The sequence below is a fragment of the Schistocerca nitens genome, chromosome 3 (assembly GCF_023898315.1).
Source record: "Schistocerca nitens isolate TAMUIC-IGC-003100 chromosome 3, iqSchNite1.1, whole genome shotgun sequence".
NCBI classification, from domain to species: Eukaryota; Metazoa; Arthropoda; class Insecta; order Orthoptera; family Acrididae; genus Schistocerca; species Schistocerca nitens.
The window spans coordinates 857417958-857429562 of NC_064616.1; the positions used below are offsets into that span (position 1 = coordinate 857417958).

Genomic DNA, 11605 nt, shown 5'->3' on the forward strand with positions numbered 1-11605 from the left:
CTGCTCGAGTTGGTTGAGATCCAATGACTGTTAGCAGAATATGGAATCGGTGGGTTCAGGAGGGTAATACGGAACGCCAACGGCCTCGTATCACTAGCAGTCGAGATGACAGGCATCTTATCCGCGTCTCGATCCCTGAGTCAACAGATGGGGACGTTTGAAGGACAACAACCATCTGCACGAACAGTTCGACGACGTTTGCAGCAGCATGGACTATCAGCTCGGAGACTATGGCTCCGGTTACCCTTGACGCTGCATCACAGACAGGAGCGCTCGCGATGGTGTACTCAGCGACGAACCTGGGTGCACGAATGGAAAAACGTCATTTTTTCAGATGAATTCAGGTTCTGTTTACAGCATCAAGGTGGTCGCATCCGTGTTTGGCGACATCGCGGTGAACGCACATTGGAAGCGTGTATTCGTCATCGCCATACTGGCGTATCACCCGGCGTGATGGTATGGGGTGCCATTGTTTACACGTCTCGGTCACCTCTTGTTCGCACTGACGGCACTTTCCTTCCCTTCATTCGATCCTTGCGAAACCCTACATTTCAGCAGGATAATGCACGACTGCATGTTGCATGTCTTGTACGGGCCTTTCTGAATACAGAAAATGTTCGACTGCTGCCCTGGCCAGCACATTCTCCAGATCTCTCACCAATTGAAAACGTCTGGTTAATGGTGGCCGAGCAACTGGCACGTCACAATACGCCAGTCACTACTCTTGATGAACTGTGGTATCGTGTTGAAGCTGCATGGGTAGCTGTACCTGTACATGCCGTCCAAGCTCTGTTTGACTCAATGCCCAGGCGTATCAAGGCCGTTATTACGGCCAAAGGTGGTTGTTCTGGGTACTGATTTCTCAGTATCTATGCACCCAAATAGCGTGAAAATATAATCACATGTCAGTTCTAGTATAATATATTTGTCTAATGAATACCCGTTTATCATCTACATTTCTCTTGGTGTAGCAATTTTAATGGCCAGTAGTGTAGTCGTCAAGGTTCCTGCCGACCACGTTGGCCACCAGAAGGAACGCCGTAACTTGCACCAAACACTTCGTAATCCCTTCACATCTGCGCCTGCCTCCCTGCAACTTTTTGTACCATCCTGGGCGAGGGCTCGGATGCTAGTAGCAGCCAGACTGGAGAATTATCGTCCTATGCATAGACTGCTGTTACCACCACAACACAAACGGTAGCATTTTGAGCCGTGCTGTGACCTGAAACATGGGCTGTTGGTGAATGGCGTTGCATTGTACTCAGCGATGAATCGCGTTTCTGTACTGCATCAGATGACCATCGTCGGCAAGTATGGTGGCGACCTGTGGAGAGGTCACATTCTTCCAGTGTTTTGATGAGGCGCACCGGTGTTGCTCCTAGCGTTATAGCGTGGGGAGCCATCGGGAATGGCTTCAGATTACCTGGTAGTGACTGAGGGAACTACGACGTCACAACGCCACGCTATGGACCTACTGCAACCATACATGTTATCTCTCGTGCGAAAGTATCGTGGTGCCATTTTTCAATAGGACAACGCTCTTCCACACTTGGTACGTATCACTGAGAACTGTCTGCGAGATGCTGAGGCGCTTCCATGGCCAACGAGGTCGCCAGATCTGTCCTCGACGGAACACGTATGGAACCGTCTTGGACGTCTAATCTGTCGCAATGCTAGTATCCATCATATCAAGGATCAGTTACAACACCTCAGGAGAGGATACAAGGCTTTATGATACCTTTCCTAACCGATTCAGCGTATGCATCCGTGTAAGAGGGGATGCAACGTCATACGGGCTAAGATCAAAGTGTAGTCTCTGTTCTTATCAGCTTAATATCTGATACGTCCTGCATCGCAGGACCAGAATATTAAACTCATTTTTGGCTCATCTCTGACCAGAGGGCGATGGTTTCTTTGCCACCGGATTTGCCCTCTATTTTGCAAGACGACGCAACGACTGTGGTTAAGGTCTTACGGTTTTGTGTCCTGTCCAATTTGTTGCCTCGGATTTTAGGGAGAGGGTTTTAATGTGCTGCTGGGTGACTGGCTCACCCAGGTTTTAGGTAAGAGGTCCGCCAGTCACGATTACTTCCTTGTTTCCCTTCGGTTTCTGTTATCATTTCCTTGTGTTTCCTTTCCTTTTTTAGTGCGCTCCTTCTCCTCTTGTTTTGCCTCCGTATGTGAGGATTTGGAACTGCGTCAGGTCTGTGTCTTTTAGCCGTTCTCCTTGTTCGCTGTTCGTCTTAGTCCCTTCACTGCATGTGTTCCTGTTTTTATGCGTTTGGGCGCTGATGACCACGCTGTTTAGCGTCCGTAAACCTCAAACACACACACACACACACACACACACACACACACACACACCAAAGTCATACTGGTATGCGGGTTCATAATGTTAAGTTTTTTTGTAAATTTGACTCAGTTTTGTAGTCACTGCGATAACATTAAATACCCTCTCAACCCATGAAGTTTCATTTCCTTTCCTTCCCCCCTTCCGAGTTCTTCTCTTTTTTTTCAGGCAGTGTATTTCGGCGCCTAAATAGAGAGCACGAAAGTCAATGTGTTTAACACAAACGAATCGCTCTACTGATACTTCGTGACAGATTAAATGAGTGTATCGGACTGCTACTCGAAGCAGAAACCTTACCGTACTTCGGGCACGAGTCATTACTTGTCCTCACACCTTCACTTCAGTCACTACCTCTCTTCTACATTTCGAACTCCATAGAAGATTTCCTGCATAGCTTTGGTGGACTAGCACACCTCGAATAAAGGAAGCTGTCAGAACCTTTCGTTTGTCGTTTCTGGGTATCTCAGTAGGTAAGAGCTTCGCCCGATGAAAGGCAAGGTCTGGTTTCGAGTCCCGGTGCGGCATACAGTTTCGATCTGTCAGGCAGTTTCAAAACAGGACGCACTCCGCTGCAGACTGATAGATTCAGTCTGAATCTATTTGACATTATATAGCAATATTAAGGTCCAATCGAACTCAGTATCCACACTGTACATAGTTTTCTCTCAAATCCTCAATGATCACACAGACTCCGTTGTAGGTAAAGTAGCTGGCACACTCCCGTTCGTTAATAGAGCACTGTGAAAATGCAGTCAGACCTCAAATGAGGTTGTTTACAAAATACTCGTGCAACCCAGCCTAAAATATTGTTATTGTGTAGAGTATCGTACCAAATACGACAAACAGGGCTATTGCGCTGTACAAAGAATGTTATCACAAATGGCCACAGGAAATGCTGAAAAACGTGAATTGGCAGACACCTAAAGACAGCCTACTTACAGAGTTTCAGGAACCAGTAGTAAGTGAGGAATCTAGGAATATGCTAGAGCCCACCACGTATCGCTCCCGTAAGGACCGCAAACATATGATTAGACGTATTGCAGCGCGCACCACTTCAAGTGATATGTTTCAAGCGCTCTGTAAGCGAGTAGAATGGGAACAAACCCAGAAACTCTGTCATGCACATCACAGTTGTTTGCAGAGTAAGAACGTAGACCTACATTACAAGAGCATATATATTCCGCAAGCCACCATGCGGTGCATGGTTGAGGGTACCTTGTATCATTACTAGCCATTCCCTTTCCTGATCCACTCTCAAACTGAGCGAGGGATAAACGACTGTCTACACGCCTCCGTAAGATCCTGACTTCTTTTATTTTCTCTTCACGGTCCTTACGCGAAATGAAAGCTGGCGGCAGCAGAATCGTTCTGCAGTCAGCCGCAAATGGCGGTTCTCTATATCTTCTGAATAGTGTCTCGCGGAAAAGAACGTCGTCTTCCCTCCAGGGATTCCCATTTGAGATCACTTAGTATCTACGCAATACTCGAGAGTGACAAATCTAGCAGCACGCTCCCGAACTACTTCAGCGACTTCCTTTAATCCTACCTTGTGGGGAACCCAAACACTGGAGCAACACTCACGAACGGGTCGCACTAGTGTTCTATATGGGGTCTCTTTTATAGATGGACAACAGTTCCCTTGGCCTGCTGCTGTGGCCGAGCGGTTCTACGCGCTTCAGTCCGGAACCGCACTTCTGCTACGGTCGCAGGTTCGAATCCTGCCTCGGGCATGGATGTGTGTGATGTCCTTAGGTTAGTTAGGTTTAAGTAGTTCTAAGTCTAGGGAACTGATGACCTCAGATGTTAAGTCCCATAGTGCATAGAGCCATTTGAACCATTTGAACATTTCCCTTGAATTCTCCGAGTAAACCGAAGTCAACCGTTCGTATTTCCTACTACTGACCTGACGTACTCGTTCCGTTTTTTACAGCCCACATATATTAATCGACGTGACTATGTCAAGTAACACACCACCAATACTGTATTCGAAAATTACAGGATTCTTCTCATAACTCATCTATATTAACTTACACTTTTCTACATTTAGAGCAAACTACCATTCTTCACTCTAAATAGAAATTCTAAGTCATCATGTACGCTCCTGCAGTCACTCAACGACAACACTTCCTCGTACAAAACAGCGTGTTCAAAAATGTGTGTGAAATCTTATGAGACTTAACTTCTAAGGTCATCAGCCCCTAAGTTTACACACTACTTAACCTAAATTATCCTTAGGGCAAACAAACACCCCCATGCCCGAGGGAGGACTCGAACCTCCGCCGGGACCACAGCGTGTTCGGCAGAGAGTCGCAGATTGCTGTTCATCTGTCCATCAGATCGTTTATGAACATCGAGAACAAGAACGATTCTATCACTCTTCCCTGGTGCACTGCTGACGATACCCTTGTCTCTGATAAGCACTCGCTATCCAGTTCGTACTGAGTTCTATTACTTAGAAAGTCTTCGAGCCACTCACGTATCTGGAAACCTATTCCGTATTCTCAGAGATTCTAATACACTGAAGAGCAAAAGAAACTGTTGTAGGCATGCGTATTCAGATACAGAGATATGTTAACAGGCAGAATATGGCGCTGCGGCCGGCAACGCCTCTATAGGCCAGAAATTGTCTGGCGCAGTTGTTAGATCGGTTACTGCTGCTACAATGGCAGGTTATCAAGACTTAAGTGAGTTTGAGCGTGCTGTTACTGTCGGCGCACGAGCGATGGGACATAGCAACGAAGTGGGAATTTTCCCGTACGACCATTTCACGAATGTACCATGAATATCAGAAATCCGGTAAAATATCAAATCTCCGACATCGCTGCGTCCGGAAGAAGCAAGAACGGGACCAACTACTGAAGAGAATAGTTCAACGTGACAGCAGTGCAACCCGTCCGCAAATTGCTGCAGGTTTCAATGCTAGGCCAACAACAAATGTCAAAGTGCGAAACATTCAACGAAACACCATAGATATGGGCTTTCGAAGCTGAAGCCCCACTCGTCCACCCTTGATGACTGCACGTCATAAAGCTTTACGCCTCGCCTGGGTCCGTCAACACCGACATCGGACTGTTGATGAATGGAAACATGTTGCCTGGTCGGATGAATGTCGTTTCAAATTGTACCGAGCGAATGGATGTGTACGGGTATGGAGACAACCACATGAATCCATGGACCCAGCATGTCAGCAAGGGACTGTTCAAGCTGGTGGAGGGCCTGTAACGGTGTGGGGCGTGCGTCGTTGGAGTAATGTGGGACACCTGATACATCTAGATACGACTCTGACAGGTGAGACGGACGTAAGCAGCCTGTCGGATCACCTGCGTCCATTCATGTCCATTTCCAGCAGGACAATGCGACACCCCACACGTCTAGAATTGCTACAGAGTGGCTCCAGAAACACTCTTCCGAGTTTAAATACTTCCGCTAGCCACCAAACTCCCGAGACATGAACATTATTGAGCATATCTGGGATGCATTTCAACGTGCTGTCCCGACGAGATCTCCACCCCCTAGTAGTCTTGCGGATTTATGGACAGCCCTGCAGGATTCATGGTGTCAGTTCCCTCCAGCACTACCTGAGACATTAGTCGAGTCCATGCCACGTCCGCTGCAGTCTGGAGCCGCAAGACCGCTACGGTCGCAGGTTCGAATCCTGCCTCGGGCATGGATGTTTGTGATGTCCTTAGGTTAGTTAGGTTTAACTAGTTCTAAGTTCTAGGGGACTAATGACCTCAGCAGTTGAGTCCCATAGTGCTCAGAGCCATTTGAACCATTTGAACCATGCCACGTCGTGCTGCGGCACTTCTGCTTCCTTGCGGGGACTGTACACGATATTAGGCAGGTGTACCTGTTTCTTTGGCTCTTCTACTGTATGTAGTTTGTAATGGGGCACTGTGTCAAATACTTTCCGGTGCACTATGAATATGGAATCTGCTTCTTGCCGTTCATCCATGGTTCGCAGAATATCGTACATGTATAGGACGAGCTGAATTTCACACGGACGATGCTTTCCCAACCCATGGTGATTTGTGAACAGAAGCTCTTATGTCTCTAGGACATTTTTATAGTCTAACTTAGCACAAGAGAATTGAATGGTGCCGCTGTAGTCGGTGCACTTTGGTTTCCAGGAGGTACCCATTAAAATTGTTCGCGACTACCCTAGTGTATTGCTCGCGGCACATTCTGATATCCCAGCACACCTTGCACGACGCTAAAGTCGACCATTTCTGATGTTATACTTCCAGCAGCCACCCTCAGAAATGTGACGGGATCTCGGAAAGACGAGGGCGCATTCTCGAAAGAAGACTTATTGTACCTCGAGGAATTTTTTTCTCGTTGCCGGCGGCGTCGCATATTATCCGACGAAAAAGTTCCCTCCGTTTTTGTGGGTGGCAGCGGGGGAAGGAAATAAAAAAAAGGATCGGATCAAGGATCACAGTAGGACCTACTGCAAGGGTTCGTGGTCGGAGCATTTTTGTACGCTAGAAGTTTATCTCCGGTCCTGTTCTCACACTTTTCCGTGGACCAGGTGAATGGGCAAGCACAATAACGCCCCCGCCGCCCCTGCCCATTGTGGTCTCACAATTCCGCGATGCAACGTACATAAAGCGAGGAGGGCTCCGGCGGAAAGCGGGCGACACAGGACTTTCCGGAATCCCCGTGACTCGGAGGCTGCACGTGTTCCCGTATTCCTCCGTTTCTTTCACCGCAGCTCCCGCAGTTACTCGTACGTGCGTCCGCCTCAGGGACGCGCCGGCCGACCACAGAGCACTCCTTAATTCTTTATACGGAATCCGGGAAGACGAGCCCTCTGCTCATCTGCATGGGTCAGTCGGTTGATTACCTCGCACTTTTCTGTAACGTCGGGAGCGGCCTCGGTCGCTCACCGTCTCCGTCGCTCTCCCCTTACTCTCGCAACAGAGATTGGATAGCAGCCCAAACAAAGAGAAAACCGGTTCCAGCAAGAACAAATAAAATTGCATTAGTGAAATATGATTGCCTGCAGAATTGTCTGAACTCGAGCCAAAATAAACCACGTTAAAAATTTTCTCTTAGTTATACGGACGCTCACAGTTTCCGAAGCAACAAATCTCCGAGCTCCGGCACGCGGCTGTCTTACGTGCGACTGGCGGCCTTCGTTATGTTCCGCCGCAGATGGGCAGCCCCGACAGTTACAAAAACGTATAAGCGCCATCCTGTATTTCATTCGAAATGGGTTCGCACAGATGTTATAAAGCCGTTTGCGAGAAACTGATAAACCGAAAATAATACATTTCTTACGAACACACGGCAACACGACGGCATTTGCTTACCTTAGGTGCACTCAAAGATCCCTCTAAAGCTTCACTTGCGCCATACAAGGTCTTCTAAAGAAAAACATCTGGAGGTAAGATGAGCGAAACTCCCATTCACTAGATAAGATCCGCAGAAGATAATACCCTAACAGTCGATAGTGATAAAAATATGCGTAATATACTTTCTAAATTCACAGCAATTCTGTTAAAGTTCGAATGCAAAGTAATTAGTAATAAAGTAAAAATTATGGTAGTCAGTAAATGAAAGGTGACAAGAAAACTTTACATAAAGACTGAAATCAAATGAAAACGATGAATTAGTCAGTCAGTTACTTGTTCCATGGATCGTTTTGCACTCTGGGTCGTAGATGCACATCTCAAATTAATTTGTACATGCGGCAACGTTCTGAATATTTCTAAGATTATTTTTTTGCAAAAAGAAAAAATACATATATAAATGTGAATTGGTAATTCCTGTCCTGCTCATTTTTCACATTACAGTAACAGAAATTCTTCTATGGAACAGAAGAAGATGTCAGGGAGAATGCATACACAAACACATCACAGATATCTCAGAAATTACACTCGAACGTTGGCAATAATAAGCGATCTTTGGTAATAACATCTGACAGTCGGCAACACTAACCAAACATTGCATCAAAACAAGTGTTCAGTTGCGAGTAATGTATAATGTGCAAAACAAAAACCCCAAGTGGTAATGATAGAAAGAGGAACAGCACCAAAAATGGAACTGAAACATAATATATAGAAAATCGTTCACGCAACCTGAGGTAGAATTTAAAATATTACTACATCATAGCAATAACCAACCACCAGAACTGTTTATAACCTGTAGGTACATTGCCCCAAAATGTAAACTAAATAGTAAAAATATGCGCATATTCCAGACCACTGAAGATGCCTTGCAGAGAATAAAGGCGAACCGCGTATGACACGAAAATTGTGTTGCACTCAGTTGTAGCTAGACGGTCCAAAAGTAAAAATTATCAATATACCGTAATATGTCAGGTAGAAACCTTCTCAGTTTGTTATCACGTTTTACTTTGCAGCCTATCACACATTTTGTATCACTGGGTAAATGATCAAAAATTTTTGTTGCAGCATTCTGCTAAAGACAGCCTTAACGTGGAGTAATGAATGCCATTGTTCTTACTGATGTTGTATTTATGTACATCATAGTTCCTTTTGAGCTGTAGTGGATTATTTACAACAATCTTAATGAGGGAATAAGTGTACTGTGAAGTAGTGGTCAGGATGTCCACTCCCCAAACATGTATCTACAAGATGATCATGGATGAGCACCATATAGAACTCTTATAGCAAGTTTTTGGGCAATTAAGACATTCTTCCTTAAAGATGAGTTACCCAAGAACTCCATCCCATATGATACTATTAAACAAAAAAATGCAAAATACGTTAACTTACTGATGACTCAAAGTGCAAATGTTGCTGAACCATATTGTTGTACGAGTTCCCAAATGTGCTTTTTCCAATTTAAATTCTCATCAACATGGACACCTAGGAATTTTGAAGCTTCCACTGCATTTATTATTTCCTCGCCAGATGTTACACTTATCACTGATGTAGCATCCCTAGATGCGCAGAACTGAATATGTCTCTTTTCAAAACCGCTAGGGTGAGACCATTCGCAGAAAACCAGTCAGTTTGGTTATTTATTCACCTCAATGTCTGAAGACAATAGGCACAGCAAGGAAATCAGAAAAAGCCCCGGAACAATAAAAGGTGCCCCCAATGAAAGAAGACAAACAAATATTGGAAAAAAGTATAGAAAGTAAAACACAAATTGTTCTCATGTTCACGTAGAGTGTGGTCCTATAGTATGCTATTCAGATACTATTGCAGACAGAAAGCAATGGAAATGTGATTTTGGAGAAGGATTATGAGGACAGTTGGAAGACGGGAAATGCAATAAGGAACGAAATTAGTGAGTAATGATACTTCAAATCACATATCTAGAAAAGGAAAACGAAACCATTTGGACATTTTTAATACATTTTACAAATATGCTGGAACGAAAAATTTTGGGGAAGAAAATTAGTGGGAGGACAAGAGATAACAATGTATTACAATTATCAAGAAATGAAAAAGACAACGTAAAATAGAGAAGAGCAGTTGCAGTGACAAGACATAACCTCTAAACGCTGATGATAAAGTGTATCCGTACTTTCCTCTACAGATGCACTCACGAAATACAAGCACAAACGTTTCACTGTTCTTTTGATTGGGTAAAGTGCTTTTAATGTGTTTCGAAACGGCAAATGTCTTAAAATGTTAGTACAGAAGAAACGATCGATATCATAAGTGGCTAAATCTGCATGTCACTGTTCCCCTCGAAATAACGACGATAACGTATGTGATATACTTTGCGTTTTTTACGCATGATGCAATTTGTATTTAATTGCGGGAACACCTGTAATACGTCAGATAATGAAGATTCGATGACATATACTTTAACTCGGTACTGAAACGTGGCAGTTATCATTTACACACCGGGGGCGTATACCACATTAAGTTCCAAGAACAATTCTTGGACGATCCTGGAACCAAACTCTGAAGCGTTAGATTGTCATTCCAGCGTTCACTTTTTCCTTGCTGAAATGTAAATGCTATAAAATCACTGTAGCACTATTGCTCACTTGAAACTTCACGATAAAAACTACACATATGAACGACTGTACCAATAATTTGCCTTTTATGGTTGCTGTGTAATGATTCAACATATCTGCTCTCCATTCACAAAATTGTCTTGTTCTGTATATGAGTTTGCACCGATACTGCGTCACTTTAAAATTTGTGTACATTCGTCCTGCCGCTGCTTCAGTGCTCACTATGAGTTCCTAAACGTGTATTCCTTCAATGTTTTAATAATGTGTTGAAATGTGATATGATGCGGAGCCAAGGTTCGACACTATCAATCTGCTGTAAAAACATCGAAGGAAAATTAGGGTCTAACATAGCGTCGACGATTAGGTCATGAGAGACAGAGTACAAATTAGGGTTGTACAGGAATAGTGTAGGAATTCGGCCGTGTCCCGTTCTAAGGAGTTATCCCAGCATTCGCCTTAATCGATTTAGAGGAGCCACGAAAAACCTAAATATGGAGGGTCCATAGATGATCTGAAGTCTTCTACTCCCTAATGCGAGTCCAGTGCCTTAACCACAGAGCCAACTCTATCAGTGTTACAAGAACACAAATGTAACAAACGCTGATCTTCGAGTAGAATTAGCCGAGAAACTCGAAAATAGCATTGAGAGGAAGTTCTTAAGCTTCTTTCGTCCACATTGGATTGAATTTTGGGTAACTGCCATTGTCTGCGATACATTCAACACACAAAATCACATTTTTATTGACATTCTTAGCGCGTCTCTAGAGTTTGTACTTTCATCTCTAGGAGGATCCCGGTGAATTTTACGCCTGTATTTCTGCTGTCTACGGCTAGTCGTCCGCTTTAGGTTTCATTTCGCTATAAAATAGTTACTGTGCGTCTCATGTTATTCAGAACAGGGCACTCAAGTCATACAACGTAAAGAGTGGTAAAATTATTCACAAAGCGTGCCAGTATTCCGCACGATGCATAAAGTTATCACACGCAGACGCACTACTAAAGTCAAGAGATCGTATAAGCAGAGTTCTACAGTGTCTTGTAATTCACAGAGCATTTCATAGCTGTTGCAAGGTACATATAACAATTCACATAGCACTGGCAATTCGTAATTAATCAAAGATGTAGATGTTATATATGTAGCTTTTATCTTCAGACATTTCTTACATAAGTGTAGTTTCTCAATTTATTAAGTAAACTAATTATTCAACAATGAACCTATTTGATGGAGTGCGATGTGCGTCCAGGTTTTATTGCATTTTACTGCCACAGAGATATGGCAGTAGCATGTTACTATTTATTGGCCAGTACCT

At 44.2% G+C, this 11605-nt stretch overlaps 1 pseudogene; it reads left to right on the plus strand.

Annotated features, from left to right (window-relative positions):
- Positions 1–1781: 1781 nt before the first annotated feature.
- Positions 1782–1942, plus strand: LOC126250423 (U2 spliceosomal RNA; annotated as a pseudogene).
- The last annotated feature ends 9663 nt before the right edge of the window (positions 1943–11605 follow it).